Raw genomic sequence first — 16,706 nt, 5'->3', positions numbered from 1 at the left:
TTTGTGTACATTTCGTAGTCCTTGATTTCTTGCCTATTTCGCTTGTTACTGACCTTGATTGTTTTTGACTTCGATTTAGCCTGTTCCCTAATAACTGTACATATATTGTAGATATTTGTAAATAGTCAGTGTGAACCGGCTGTAGGGAGTGGCTGCTATTTTGCTTGGGAACAGGGTTGTCTGTGCGTATGGCTAGTCGGGAAGGTAGATTAGTATACTGTTTTTATTTCATTTTGTTTGTATGTAGGATAGGTAGAATGTGTTATAAAGTTAATGTGGGTTTGTTTGTTGTTTTGGCCTAAGCCATTCCTGACGTTGTTGCCGGTGTGAGAATCCACTATTTGTGCTCATATCAGTCACGTAATACAGTCTTTGAACTTAATAGTTATGTCTGGTGTTTCTTCTCCTCACCCACATCACATTTAATACTCACTCTGTTCATATTTTTACGGCCTAACCTAGACCGAGTTGTAACACATTTTGGGGGCTCGTCCTCCATTTCTTTGTTTGTGTGGCCTTGCTGCCTTTTGTGCTTGGGTGGGTTTTTTGTTGTTCTGGCTGGTGGTTTTCTCTTTTGGGGGGGGCGTGATGTCTAAGTCTGATCTTTCAGTGTTTGTTATTAACCCTCGTTGGGAACAGTTTGATGCATGCTGTAAGACTGACCTACTCTTGGTCCCTTGTTCTGCTCCTAAACGAGAGATAAAGATTGAGTTAGAAACTCACCTTGTTATGTTGGGCATTCTGCCTGAGAGGGAAGGATTCCTGGGTGTTGCTTCAGGCCATACTCCGGGTGCGGAAGCGGTGGAGGTTGAAGATGGCTCGGTGCACCGGCCGCGCATGGATACCAGTGGTGCCCTTTCTCCTGGGTTGGATCCTCACCTGGTTGTTCAGCTGAGGGAGCTGGAGCTGGAAATTAAAATCCAGGAGCATGAAGCAGAGGCTCTCTGCCTGAAAGCGATACAAGTTAACGCTGAGAGGGACCTTGAATCGAGGAGGCTGAGTTTGGCGAGCGACAAGCCGGTCTCTCTCCCTCGGAGCGCTGCCTCTCTCTCAGCTTGGACGCCCACTACCGCTGGCCCTCAAGCAGCTGCTGCTCCACCAGTGCCCAAGCCCCGCTCTCCCATATGCTCAACAGCCATAAGTAGCGCTGGTCAGTTTGATGTCAGTTGACAAGTTAGTCTTGTCCCAACCTTTAGAGAGCATGAGGTGGATGCTTACTTTCCCATATTTGAGTGTATCACTACCGCTCTTTGTTGGCCTAAGGATCTGTGGTCACTGTTACTGCAGTGCAAGTTAGTTGGGAAAGCCCAGAAAGTGTGTTCTTCTCTCTCATTGGAGCAGAGCTTGGATTATGAGGTAGTGAAAGCCACAATTCTGAGGTCTTATGAACTGGTGCCCGAAGCCTACTGCAAAATTGTGGTTTTGTTTAGTTTGCTAGGGAGAAGACTGTTTTGTTTGAGAAATAGTGTGCGGCTAGCAAAGTCACTACGTTTGAAGAGCTCAAGGAGCTCATGCTACTAGAAGACTCAAAAAGTCTCCCAGAGAAAATCGTTGTGTATCTTAATGAGCAGAAAGTGTGCAGACTATCTGTAGCTGCTACATTAGCTGATGAATTTGTTCTTTGTTTCACCTTAGCACCGTGGTGTTGTTTCTTGCCGCACTCCAGTAACAAGAACCCCTGTTAACGCTGCTAGTTCCTCCCGACCCAATACTCCTCTTTCTACGGCTGAGATGCGGGAATGGGCCACCTTATTAGTCTTACTGTAATTTCAGCATGTTCCTCTGTCTGCACATCACACTGTCAACAAAAATCTCACCATAAACATCTCACCACAAAAAAGCAGACTCACTTATCAAGATCTTCTTCTAAAATGAGCAAACAGTGGGTTTTAGAGACGGTTTTAGCTGTTTGCAAAATGCTTTCTTTGTATTAAATTTGGAAAAGTGTGCATTTGGTAAAGGAGTTATTTTTGACTTGTTTAATATAATCTTCTACTTGCTAACTCTGTGAGAATGTATGGGTTCAGTCCTTGGCGAAACATCACTAGTAACATTGGTTCATTCCATCCGCTACCTGCTGCCAGGGTACAGAATTCTGAGAGTACTCAGCTATCATGTGATATAGTTATAAACAAGTAATGATGAAATGCCTTAACTCTGAACTTTTGAATGTAGCAAACATCAATTAATTTAAAATTATTATTATGTCAGGTGTGACACTTTTTTATTTAACATGACAGAAAAAGCACACAGTAACACCAGTGACACAATGAAACACCAAAGATCTCCCAAATCTAATTAAGAAAGTGAGACATTTGAGAGAATGTTACATTTGGCATAAAATCAAAGGTTATCATTAATACTTAATGAAAGCACTAAGTAAAAGACACAAGTCATAAACAACAGTTTAAAAATATATAACTTTATTAGAAAACAACTAAACCTGTCCAACAAGTACATTGTCTAAACTAAAATACTATAACCTCAATCAGGTTTTCATTCTAACCAGAGTACTGAGAGAGCATAGGTTCATGTTGTGAATGACCTTAGGCTCAGTGTTGATGCACAAAATCCTTCCATTCTGTTCTTACTGGATCTTAGTGCAGCTTTTGATGCTGTTGACCCCAAGATTCTAATACACTATCTTGAATACTGGGTCGCCTCTCAGGTACAGTTTTAGAACAATTGAAATCATATTTAGGTAATAGACAATTCATGGTTTCAATGGGAAATCATTCATCAAAAAATGTAACATTTCTTAAGGAGTTCCTCAAGGTTCAGTTTTAGGGCCTTTGCTTTTCTCTTTGTAGATGTTACCTCTCGATGTGATGTCATTAAGAAACGAAATATCAATTTTCTTAGCTATGCTGATGACACACAGTTATACATTTCTATACCCTCTGAAAATCAAGACTGTGTAGACAGACTAACCAGCTGTGTGTCATGTATTTCTCAGGGGATCTCACAAAATTCTCTACAATTAAATCACAAAAAAATGGATAATACTGATCTTTGGTACTAAAACTCTAAGAAATGCTTTGTGAGAAACTTGGTTCTTTAGCTATATATACCAAACCTGAAGTACGAAACCTGGGTTTGATCTTAGACTCTGAGCTCTGTTTTATCTGCCTGTAAACACAATGAACAGCTTTGAATAACATTTATCTAGCACAGGAGTCACTGGTGTTACTGATCATCACTGGTATTACACATAAAAAAGGTAACACCAGTGACATTTTTCAATGGCTGTTACAGAGTATCAAACCCCATGTTGTCAGTCATGGAATATCAACTAAAATATATAGTTTAATCCATTTGTACTCAATTTTTTCACAATTACCTAAGAATAAAGTAGGTCAGACCAGTGACATCAACTAAAAGCTTCATATGGAATAATAAGGTAAATGAGAAAATGTCTGCTAACTGAAAGACACAGTGGACTTACCATGTGCTTTTCTTCATAGATCTTCAGAAAACAGGTAAAAGGAAGTCAACTGATGTCGTCAGTGTGATTTTTCTTTCAAAATAAGAGATGTTTTTGTTATTCTGTAACACCAGTGATGACTCCTTGGGACAACTTTCATTATCCATCCATCCATCCATCATCTAAACCGCTTATCCTTCTGGGTCGCGGTGGGGTGCTGGAGCCTATCCCAGCTGTCATTGGGCGGAAGGCAGGATACACCCTGGACAGGTCACCAGTCCATCACAGGGCAGACAGACAGACATGCACATTCACACACTCACTCACACCTAGGGGCAGTTTAGCATGTCCAATCAGCCTGACTGCATGTTTTTGGACTGTGGGAGGAAACCGGAGTACCTGGAAGAAACTCACGCAGACACGGGGAGAACAGGCAAACTCCACACAGAAAGGACCCTGGTCACCCGGCCGGGAATCGAACCCAGGCCCTTCTTGCTGTGAGGCGACAGCGCTACCCACTGTGCCACCCACTGTGCCACCGTGCCGCCCACAACTTTCATTATATATTTTATAATATTTATTTGTTATTTGTTTTCTTTATGTCATTTAAATCATATATTTCATACTCATGTATAGATTATTGCAGTTAAAATGGCAGAAAAACAAATTTTTACCTCAAAATATGGCCTTTACACATAACTGTGGAGACCAGCACTTCTGTGGTCCTTGGCATATTATATGATTGATTTAAAAACGAATATTGCTAAATTGATGACTCAAGAAGGTGTAAACATTAAAATAGCCTATTGTTTTATTTTAAAATATTAAAAAATTGAAACCCTACTGTGTTTTTCAAGTGGGATTTATCTGTGAAGGCTAAGGACAATTGCCCATTCTAATGCTCTGTCGGTCAGTCGAGATATTAGGAAAGAATTTTTAGCTTGATCTGAGCTAGGAGGGGAATTACTAAAGAATAAGACACATTGGTGAAGAAAACCACAGCACTTCTCTGGATTACCATCAAATTTATCAGGATTACTTACAGAAAAAACAGACCTAGATGTTTCAACAGGCGTAGAAACATTAGCAGCATTATCACTCTTAGCTGACATACCTAGAGCTCAGAGTTATGAAGTGAGCTCTTTCACACTGTCAACCAGCTGTACTAGTTGTATTCTTTGTTCAGTCTGTTCTTGAGTTACCGATTCGAGCGAGTGAGTAACACAAGCCAAAACCTGGTGATGTCATCAATGCCGAGGTATTCTGTGACAAGACAAAACCAGTCAAACGTTTGCGGTAAAATCCAAGAGATGAGGCTTTAAAGCAAAAAGGACTGGCAAGAATAGTACTCATGGTACAGGCGTGGGTCAAATCAAAAATAGCAAAAAGGCAAAACAGAGCAATCATAACCAGCAGGGCAAAGACAAAAGACAACAATTAGAAATCCAGAAAACAGTCCAATAAACTAAAAGGGCAACTGAAAACACAATAGAAGCGATCAGTAGTTCTGCAGGAGAAACAATACGTCGCAATTTGGCTAAGCTAAAGCCCAGGCTTATAATCTAAATTTAACAGGCCATATGACACAGAACACAGGTGTAGAGAATCAGTACTCAGGAGACTTAGAGCGATGATTGGTTAAACGAGGAAGTTCATTAGTCAGTCTCCCAAGGGGTTCTGGGAAATGAAGTCCTTGTGGAATCGAGGCCGGAGGGATGCGTGACAGTTGGAGAAGGAGATGGTGGAGGATTTAATGACTGAATTTAATGTTGATGATAGGTACTGAACAATGCATAATAAATAAGTGTTGCAAACAGCTACAATTCAGTAAACTATATGTGTAATTGAATTAAAGACATTTGAGGGGGTTTGGATATGTACACAGGCTTGCAGTTCTGCACACACAGCTTGCATAATCCCCATGGAAAACCACTGAACAAGCCCCTAAGCATTGGGCTGTGAAGCAGTGTAACTGTACTCTCTGAAGTGATAAATCACTCTTCGTCTGTCAGTCTGAGATGGGTTTGGAGGATGCAGGAGAACGCTACCTGACAAAACACCAATTTGGTTAAAGAGGAAAATAAGCTGTGGCTGTTTTCCTTGGTTTGGGCCCTTCAGTCCTGGTGAAATCTTAGTAGTACAGCGTACTATGACATTCTAAAGAATTGTGTGCTTTCAACTTTGTGAAGCAGCGAAATGAAATCCTTTTCCTGTGTCAACAGGACACAAAGCGAGCACCATAAAGAAATGATTTGATGAGTTTTGTGTGGAAGAACTTGACTGGCCTGTTCTCTCTGTTCCAACATATTTGAAATTAAATGGAATGCCAACTGTGAGCCAGGACTTCTCTTCCAATATCAGATTTGTGAGATTAGTCATGTTTACTAATGCCTTTGTTGCTGAATGAAAGCAAATCCTGGCAAAAATGTTTTAGCTTTTAGTGTAAAGCCTTTCCAGAAGAGTGCTGGTTCTTACTGCAGCAAAAAGAGGGACAAACTTGCTATTAAACGAGATCAGTTATGCTGTCAAGTAGTCTTTATCAATGGAGATGGAGATTTTATTATAAAGAAGATAGATACGATGTAGATTTCCCACCAAGCTTCAGTTACCAGGTGTAGAATTCATGATCCTCCAGAGAGACACTGGCTGCACCAGCCATGGCCACAAGAGCAGTGACAGCGAGCAAAACCCACATTCTGTAAGCCTGTTTGGTGGGTAAAAGAGAACAGAATAAACTGAATTGCATTCATTCAGTTTACATGTGTTATATTCACAGTACATTAGTTCAACTTGATATGAATTCATACCAATATTATTAAAAGAGTAATGCTTCAAATTAAGATGTTTTGTCTGAATCTTGGTGATTCAGATTCTGTAACTTGAGTAGCCAAGCCTTTGACTTAATTCACTGCTTCTATGATGTACACTCTCTTTGGCCCCAGCCCAAAATGGCAAAACACCAAGCTTTCAATGGTCTTAACAAATCATAATTCACTAACTTAGCAAGAACTAAACAAATAGATGTAGTAAGTTAGCGTGGGAGAGATTTTCCTTTTCATTTCTTTAAAAGTTGAAACCTTGTGGGTGAACTTTCAGACAGTCCTTCACAGAGGGACAAAATGTGACAAAATATTCTCTATAGAGTTAATATTTGGACTCTGAACAGACCAAAACCATCAGTAAAACTATTAGTATTCTGGACTTGGTCCATTTTTTTGCACAGGAGTGTATATAAGAAGCTATATGAGAGCAACTCTCCTCTTTGTGTGTACTGACAACATCATATGCAATAATATAAAGTGTCACACAGATTTCTGTGAATGCTTCTAGTGATCCAGCTCAAAGCTCTGATAATTTATGTCTGTTCATTGTCACTTTTACAGCTTTTGACTTATTTTTCTTCTTATAATGATGAAATTATCTTTTTGTAAAGTTCTGCTTTCTGCTCACCACATTCTGCTCACCACATTCTGCTTACCAGAAACTGCTCAACAGCAATGTACACAATGTTCTCACAACAGTAGTGTGTGGTAAATAGTTTGACTCACTCACTTCCGGGTACTTTTCTTACATTCCAATTTTACTTATGCTCGAATGTATTAGAAAATAATCTACCTTTTACTCAGCTCCAGGTTAGTCACTAACATTAAGTTTCTAATTCTTAATTTTATTGTGTTGCGTTGGTTCAGCTCCTATTTTGTTTTAACATTGATCATTTCTCCCATATTGAACCTTTAGCATTTTGTTTTAGACGAAAAGGAACCAAAAATTACTCACTAATATATGGGGCTGTGGGCTGGGACATGCTTGACTGCTGTAGTGGAGGCTGACTAAGCCACGAGCCAGGACACTTTTACTGCTGTAGTGGAGTTTGACTGGGTCATGAGCCAGGACACTTCTCACTGCTGTAATAGAGTATGACTGGGCCGCAACATGGGACACTTTTCACCGCTATAGTGAAGTTTGACTGTGTCACAAGCTGAGATGCTTTTCAATGCTGCAGTGGAGTTTGACTTTTCATTATGGAAATAGGGTTTGACTGGATCACATGCCAGTATGCTCTTCACTGTAGAAGCTGAGTTTGACTAGGCCAGGGGACGCAACCAAAAGAAGCTGGTGCATTAGAAGCTGACTTCAGCTTTGCAACCTTTTAGTGTTTGACAGTTTCTCGTTGCAGATTAAACATATCAGCTGAGTGCTTATAACGTCCATTCTTCTCCAAAGAAAAGAGAAATGCTTCAAATTCAGATTTTAATTAATTAATTAAGCTTTATGCTTAATACATTATTGATGTATTAAGGCCCAGTACCGTGATCAGGCAAGCCAGCACTACCCAATAGCATGGGCTCGGGCAGGTCTCCTCTAAGTGGTGGCCTAGCTGGAGAGGGGCGCCAGGGGGATGGGAGGAAGGAGCGTGAGAACCATCTCTCTGGTCTCTTTGCCGCATGTGGGTGTCAAGGCCCAACTGTTAAGGAGAGCCATTTTGCCCCTTCAGCAAAAATCAAACCACGTTGGGAGCCACAATATTTTATGTCCATTTTACAATATTGGCTATAAATATGTCTCTCAAGCTTTAGCACGTACCATTTAAGGTAGAACGAAAAAATTCGAAAAAAAGAAGCTGGCAAACGAGAAGCTGACTTCAGCTTTATGACCTTTTAGTGTTTGACAGTTTCTCACTGCAGATTAAACATATCAGTAAACCAGCTGAGTGATTATAACCACAAATAAGTCCATTTGTCTCCAAATTATCGATGTTCATCTTAAATCTTTCTTTTTGCCTTTTTGTTAACTACTAGGTATGCAAGATTGTTTTCTGCGTTGCTATGGTGACCAGCAGTCTGCTTGCTGATCTTCAGGGTTAAAGGGTGAATTAGCAGTTCTACATGAACTCCAGCGTTTAAGACTATTTACTGTTAAAACTGTGCAGAGCGGAGCAGAGCTTTATTTTACTGCAAAGGAGGATTATTTTTATTTTTACCTAAAAATCGAATTCTGCTGTGGAGCCGCAACAGGGCAGTAAAGGAGCCACATGTTGCCGACCCCTGGACTAGGCCATGGGCCAGGACATTTTTGACCATAGGTTTAAATCAAACTGGGTTTGATTTATTGTTGAAATATTATTTTAAATATGTTTTACGCACACGGGCGGCACGGTGGTGCAGTGGGTAGCGCTGTCGCCTCACAGCAAGAATGGCCTGGGTTTGATGGCCTGGGGTCGTTTCTGTGTGGAGTTTGCCTGTTCTCCCCGTGTCTGCGTGGGTTTCCTCCGGGTACTCCGGTTTCCTCCCACAGTCCAAAGACATGCAGTCAGGCCAACTGGCCATGCTAAAATTGCCCCTAGGTGTGATTGTGTATGTCTGTCTGCCCTGCGATGGACTGGCGACCTGTCCAGGGTGTATCCTGCCTTCCGCCCAATGACAGCTGGGATAGGCTCCAGCACCCCACCGCGACCCAGAAGGATAAGCGGTTTAGATGATGTATGTATGTATGTATGTTTTACACACTGAATTACAACAAAAAAGTGTCTGACTTGGAATCCTAAACCTCCACCACATGCTGTGTCCTTTAAGAATAACTGAAATAAACAACTAAACCACAGAAGCAATCTGACGTTGGTTTGGTTGACAGTGGTTTCTGTGTTGAAACGGACATTTGGTTTAATTTCCAGTCAGTACAGACATGTGACTATGAGCTAACAGTTCAGTGCTGGACAGCACAGTGAGACAACTGGCATTTTTCCTCTTTTATCCTCCATTTATTTGCAAATAAATTGTTTCTATTACTTACCAAATATAATTGACAGAAATCAGCTTCTCTGATTCACTGGTTAAAATTGCAAGCACTTCCCTTAAAGACATTTTTCCACTTATCAGACAAAATTTTCACAAAACTTCAAATATTATCCCAAGCAAACTTTGTATAGAACAATAAGGAATACTGAAAAAAGACAACAAACAAAACCAACAACAACTGACAAATAAAAAAACAAACAAAACAAAACCCCATGCATCATGATGTGTTTAAGTGCAGATAGAGCACATCACCAGTAGAGATATGAGTTCATAGTTCCAGGACAGGTAACCTATTCATATAGTTTATTAATGGATCCCAGGTTTTGTGAAATCTCTTAATGGAAACATCCTTCCATTTAAATAAAACCTAGCGTCTAGAGAGGAAAAAGCAATGACCTTTCGTAATTGAGCAGGAAGACTGGAATCGTCTGGAACTGAGAATATACCTAAAATATTAATTGTTGTAGGAGGCATAATATCATAGCCATAGGTCTTAGACATGGTGTCAAAAACGGATGCCTAGAAAAGAATAGAGAAGAGAATGAGAATATTCTCGCAAGTTTAGCTTTAGAGAAATGTAGCCAGTGTAGCACTTTGAACTGTACTAAGGCATGTCTTAAACATATGTCAGAGGATTGAAACTTCATTGGTTAAATTTAAGTTCCTGTATTTAATTCTACATGAACATGATTACACATAGTTGTACATAATGCTATTGCTAATGCACTCAAGAAGAGAACTCCTGAGTATATTGGTTCATACTCCCCACTTTAAAAAGATCTGATCTTTCTAAATAAAGTGAACATTTTAAATTCATAGATGTTTTATGTCGTTCTGGATGTGTCTTAATAATTCCTGTATATGATCCTTGAATGGTGAGAGATGTTGGATTTTGTTTGAATTTAAAAAGTAAAACGCCATGAGCTGGAAGTTGGTGTCCTCTGGCCTAGCCTATATGGTTTATGACTGGTTGATATGGTTGGTAGATTTATTTTCTGTAAACAACCACCAGCTTTTGACGATTTACCGTCCAACAAAGTTTAATTTCAACTTAAATCTTGTGTCTCGCCAGTCAGGGATCTCATATATTAATTATTTTGTGCATTTGATAGTAAACGCGAAAGAATTTTGCCAAGAATATCAAAGTTGTCCATGATGGTGTCTAATTTAAACTACGGAGCAAAACTCTTTAAATGTTACTTAAATTTCAGCATGCTGTTGAATGTAATAAAAAAGTGCCATTCCAGTAGGGGAGTAACAGGAGAATAACAGTAGGAGAGTAAGTAGGAGAATAACAGCGTTCCCAGAACAGAGCCTTGAAGCACATCATACTTCAACTTTTGTGTGAGTGGAAAAAACATTTATTTGCATATGTAAAGTGTTAATAGTCAGCGTGTTACCTATTGAACCAATTCTGCTTTATCAATTTCAGATTGATGAAATAACTGAAGACATCCATCAATTAGGCAATCTTTTTTTATTTTGAAAGTACTTGTTCTTGTGTAATGTCATCTTTTCCGAAGCATCTACCTTGACGACAAACGGTTCTTCCAGGTCCAGTAGCTGGAGGACCATGGGGGATGTTAACCACGTCTTGATCTCCTTGAAAGACTTTTGGGCTTTGATGGTCCAATGAAAGGGTCCTGGGGTCTTCTGGGTAAGGGCGGTGAGAGGAGCCGCCACAGACCTGAAGTTCCGCACAAAGCAACGGAAGAAGTTGGCAAACCCCAGAAAACGTTGGGCCAAATGGAGGGAGGTAGGACAGGGCCAGTCCACCACAGCTCTGATCTTGGCCGGGTCCATGCAGAGCGTGGCCTTGGACACCACAAAGCCCAAAAAAGATAGAGACATGGAACACTGACTTCTCCAGCTTAACATACAGGCAGTTCTCGAGCAATAGCTGCAGGATCTGCCTGATATGCCCAACATGTTCCTCGAGGGACCGGCTGTAAATGACTATATCCTAGAGGTAGACATATGCGTAATGACCCAGGGCCTCTCTGAGGACTTCATTAATGCACTGCTAAAAGACTGCCGGGCGTTCATTAGCCCAAAGGGCATCACCCGGTACTCATAATGCCCAGTGGGGGTTATGAACGCCGTCTTCCATTCATCCCCCTACCTAATGTGGATGAGGTTGTAAGCACTGTGCAAGTCCAGCTTAGTGAATATTGTAGCTTGCTGTAGTGCCTCAAATGCTGTTGACATGAGGGGCAAGGGGTGGTGGTCTTTTACGGTGATGGTGTTGAGACCACGGTAATCCACGCGGGGCGGAAGCCTCCATCCTTCTTTCTGACAAGAAAGAAGCCTGCTCCTGCAGGAGAGGAGGATAGGATATGAAACCCAGCTCCAAAGCTTCTTGGATGAATTCATGTATAGCAGCACATTTAGGGAGCGAGAGCGCAAACAACCGACCACGGGGCAGTGTGGTGCCTTGGAGCAGGTTGATGTGGGGTGGCAGGACCTGGGCCTTTTCTTTACTGAAGACCACCCGGAGGTCCCAGTAGTCTCTGGGGACCCTGAAAGTTCCGGCATGGCTGGACCCTTGAGGGAGGGTGCCCTTCGTAGGGGGCCAGGATCGGCCAAGCAATGACCATTACACTGGGGGTCCCACGCATATACAGACTGTGTGGTCCAGTCGATGTAAAGGTTGTGCTGTCTCAACCAAGGGAACCCCAACACCAGTTGTAAGTGGGGGCTTGGGTGAGGTACAGCACAGTGATCTCACTGTGAGGGCTCACTCGCAAAGTGACTGGCCCAGTGCGATGAGTGATGGACCCAGAACCCAGAGACTGGCCATCCATGGCCATAAGTGGTAGTGGACACTCCAGGGGTCCAATGTATAAACCAAGGTCAGCAGCCAACATGGCATCAAGAAAGCTTTCTCCCGCCCCTGAGTCAATGAAGGCCTGCAAGGTGGTGTGTTGACAGGGCCCCATGAAATTTTTGCTTTCAAGTAGAGTCCTGAAGTGGGGGAGGAGGAACAAAGGCCCCTCACTGGTCCCCCTGACCGGAGCGGACCCACGTGTTTCCCGATGGGCGACTGGTGTTGCCAGGGCGCCTAGCCTCAAATGACTGAGGTCCAGGACTGTGATCAGGCAAGCCAGCACTACCCTATAGCATGGGCTCGGGCAGGTCTCCTCTAAGTGGTGGCCCAGCTGGAGAAGGGCGCCAGGGGGGATGGGAGGCAGGAGCGTGAGAACCATCTCTCTGGTCTCTTTGCCGCATGCGGGTGTCAAGGCCCAACTGTTAAGAAAAGCCATTTTGTCCCTTCAGCAAAAATTAAACCACCTTGGGAGCCACAATATTTTATGTTCATTTTACAATATTGGCTGTAAATATGTCTCCCAAGCTATGTCTCTCAAGCTTTAGCACGTACCATTTAAGGTAGAACGGAAAAATTCGAAAAAAAGAAGCTGGCAAACGAGAAGCTGACTTCAGCTTTATGACCTTTTAGTGTTTGACAGTTTCTCACTGCAGATTAAACGTATCAGAAAACCAGCTGAGTAATTATAACCACAAATAAGTCCATTTGTCTCTAAATTATCGATGTTCATCTTAAATCTTTCTTTTTGCCTTTTTATTAACTACTAGGTATGCAAGATTGTTTTCTGCGTTGCTATGGTATACCAGCAGTTTGCTTGCTGATCTTCAGGGTTAAAGGGTGAATTAGCAGTTCTACATGAACTCCAGCGTTTAAGACTATTTACTGTTAAAACTGTGCAGAGCGGAGCAGAGCTTTATTTTACTGCAAAGGAGGATTATTTTTATTTTTACCTAAAAATCGAATTCTGCTGTGGAGCCGCAACAGGGCAGTAAAAGAGCCACATGTTGCCGACCCCTGGACTAGGCCACTTTAGACCATGAGTTTAAATCAAACTGGGTTTGATTTATTGTTGAAATGATATTTTAAATATGTTTTACACACTGAATTACAACAAAAAAGTATCTGACTTGGAATCCTAAACCTCCACCACATGCTGTGTCCTTTAAGAATAACTGAAATAAACAACTAAACCACAGAAGCAATCTGACGTTGGTTTGGTTGACAGTGGTTTCTGTGTTGAAACGGACATTTGGTTTAATTTCCAGTCAGAAGTAAAGACGTGACTATGAGCTAACAGTTCAGTGCTGGACAGCGCAATGAGACAACTGGCATTTTTCCTCTTTTCTCCTCCATTTATTTGCAAATAAATTGTTTCTATTACTTAAATATAATTGATAGAAATCAACTTCTCTGATTCACTGGTTAAAATTGCAAGCACTTCCCTTAAAGGCCTTTTTTCACTTATCAGACAAAATTTTCACAAAACTTCAAATATTATCCCAAGCAAACTTTGTATAGAACAATAAGGAATACTGAAAAAAGACAACAAACAAAACCAACAACAACTGACAAATAAAAAAACAAACAAAACAAAACCCCATGCATCATGATGTGTTTAAGTGCAGATAGAGCACATCACCAGTAGAGATATGAGTTCATAGTTCCAGGACAGGTAACCTATTCATATAGTTTATTAATGGATCCCAGGTTTTGTGAAATCTCTTAATGGAAACATCCTTCCATTTAAATAAAACCTAGCGTCTAGAGAGGAAAAAGCAATGACCTTTCGTAATTGAGCAGGAAGACTGGAATCGTCTGGAACTGAGAATATAGCAAAAATATTAATTGTTGTAGGAGGCATAATATCATAGCCATAGGTCTTGGAAATGGTGTCAAAAAAGGATGCCTAGAAAAGAATAGAGAAGAGAAGGAGAATATTCTCGCAAGTTTAGCTTTAGAGAAATGTAGCCAGTGTAGCACTTTGAACTGTACTAAGGCATGTCTTAAACATATGTCAGAGGATTGAAACTTCATTCGTTAAATTTAAGTTTGCATGTAATGTATCTATTACTGTATTTAATTCTACATGAACATGATTACACATAGTTGTACATAATACTATTGCTAATGCACTCAAGAAGAGAACTGCTGAGTATATTGGTTCATACTCCCCACTTTAAAAAGATCTGATCTTTCTAAATAACTTGCACAAAAAAACTTTGCCCTACGAAGCTCAGTGACCCTAAAGAAGAGATGATGATGATGACGATGGACTCAGGACAACACACATGACGATGATGATGATGAAGATGACGAGGAACTCAGGACAACACACATGATGATGATGACGATGATGATGGACTGAGGACAACATACATGATGATAATGATGATGATGAAGATGACAATGGAGCATTTTACTTGCATGTTAATTGTATTTACAGTACTGTAAATACTAAAGAATTTTTATATTGAATATTTAGTAAACACAAACAGTTTTTAATGAAAGTACTGACGTAAAATTCATTCTCTCGCACTACATTTGACGCAAATACTATCCAGATCATCATAATAAACATCCAGGACGAGTTAAGCATTTAAAAAGCAGGATTCTGAGTGCTGAGGGTTTTTAATAAAAATAGAAATGACTTTAGTTTACAGGAAAGCACAAATAAAAACGTAAATGAAAATTGTGCTGTGAACATTGAATAAAGACCACGTAGTTCATTCACGTTTATATCTGTGAGTAACTGTCAAATTTGCTGAAACAATTTGCCTAATCAATAAAATTGAGGACAATGATGATTAGGTTCAGGTTTACATTCATGAGAGTTTACTCTACAAGTGGCAGCAGAAAGTGGAAGTAGATAAAAAATTTCAGATAAGGTAAACCAATGCTATCTGATTCTGCTTCTTAAGAAAGGTTAACCACAAACATCCTCTTTTTCTGGTGGTTTGCAGGGTGTCTGATTCATCTGCTTTTTCATTTCATTCTACTTTTTCCCTCTTTCTCAGCTCTGTTTTTGTGAAAGCATGAGTGCAGTATAATACATAATGTATTGTTAATTTTGCTGGGTGCCCGTTTTTTGTGACTAATTGATAAATGTATTTTCTGTGTTTTGATGTTCAAAGGGCTGTTTTGATGTTTGATGTGGTTAAGAACACTGTGTGTGCATTTGGAGCAATGAGGATAGCACGCTAATTAAAGTGGCCTGAGATGATGTCTAGCATCAGCCACAGAGAAGAAAAAGCAATAAATCTTCTATGGATTATTTCTGTGGCCTGTACAGTAGACCAGCAAATATAGTTATCTGTTATCTGTGAGTCCAGCCAAGAATGCTAATAACATATTTGCATGTAACTGTACTGAATGGAGGCATAATAGAATAACGATTGTCCTATAGCAGAACCTTGTGGGACACCACACTTCACTTTAGTACATGCAGAAAATTTGACATTTATATTTTTAAACTGTCAGTGGTCAGTCAGGTAGGATTGTCTTATATTATCGTCTAGGTTGGCATGGCGGCACAGTGGGTAGAACTGTGACCTCACAGCAAGAAGGGCCTGGGTTTGATTTCCCAGCCGGGATCCTTTCTGTGTGGAGTTTGTCCAAAGACATGCTGTCAGATGAAATGGAAATGCTAGGTGTGAATGTTTGTATCTGTGTGTTTGCCCTGTGATGGACTGGCAGCCTGTCTAGTCCAGTGTGTCCACCCATTGAGTGTTCGGACAGGCTCCTGCAACCCAGGAGGAAAAGCGGCTTAGATAATATGTGTAGGTTATCATCTGTGCTTCTGTTCCTGGTGCTCCCCTTTAGAACCTGAAATGGATAACACCTGGCTAAAAAACCCACTTTAACTCGGGGAGGGCTTGTTTATTAGCAATCAGCCAATAGGATAGCTAGTTGAATCAAGTATGTTGGGAGAAAAGGGCAGGGGGTGTTTCAGGACCAGGGGTGGGAATTACTGACCAATGGTAGCCAATGCTGCACAAAACTTAAGAAGTATGAGACAAGAATAGATTGTATTGAATTTTTGTGCCGTTCCTTCAAGACTGAAATGTGTGATTACTGTAGTGTAGTTTGGTAAATCAGTGGACTTGCATGTAGTAGGAACTTGTTTAGGAGAAAATGATGAAGTTTTGACCATCTCAGTAAAGAACATCAAGAAGATGATAGCTAACAGCCAGGTGTTTTCTGTTTCGAGGCTTAAAAAAAGCTGAAACCTAATGAAGTTGAAGCTGTTCACGGTTTCATTTACTTTCTACCATTGGCATAGGAACCAATGTATTTCCCCTTCACCTTCCCCTTCTCAGCCAAATACAGTGAAATACATTATGAAACCCAATGAAAAAGAGACAAAAAAGTCAATTAAAATTTTAATTCATATCATTTAAGGCCACTATTAAATGAATCATAGGCTTCACATTCTCCAGTAGATCTGCTGGCTTACGAAAGGCCAATCATATGTCAGGACACTGCAGAGGGTAAACAAATGCAACAAGCTTTTTTTATGAATTATCTTTTTAAAAAATGATTTGATTACATGTAAATTTTGAAAATAGATGTTTGTAGAACTTGGTTAAAAGTGGGTATACTTGTATTGTATCTAAAGCCAGAATTTATTTAAAGTGGTACCACAATGAAAACTTCAAATAAA

Source organism: Colossoma macropomum, unplaced genomic scaffold (assembly GCF_904425465.1).
Source record: "Colossoma macropomum unplaced genomic scaffold, Colossoma_macropomum, whole genome shotgun sequence".
Taxonomy (NCBI): domain Eukaryota; kingdom Metazoa; phylum Chordata; class Actinopteri; order Characiformes; family Serrasalmidae; genus Colossoma; species Colossoma macropomum.
This window is presented reverse-complemented; position numbering follows the sequence as displayed.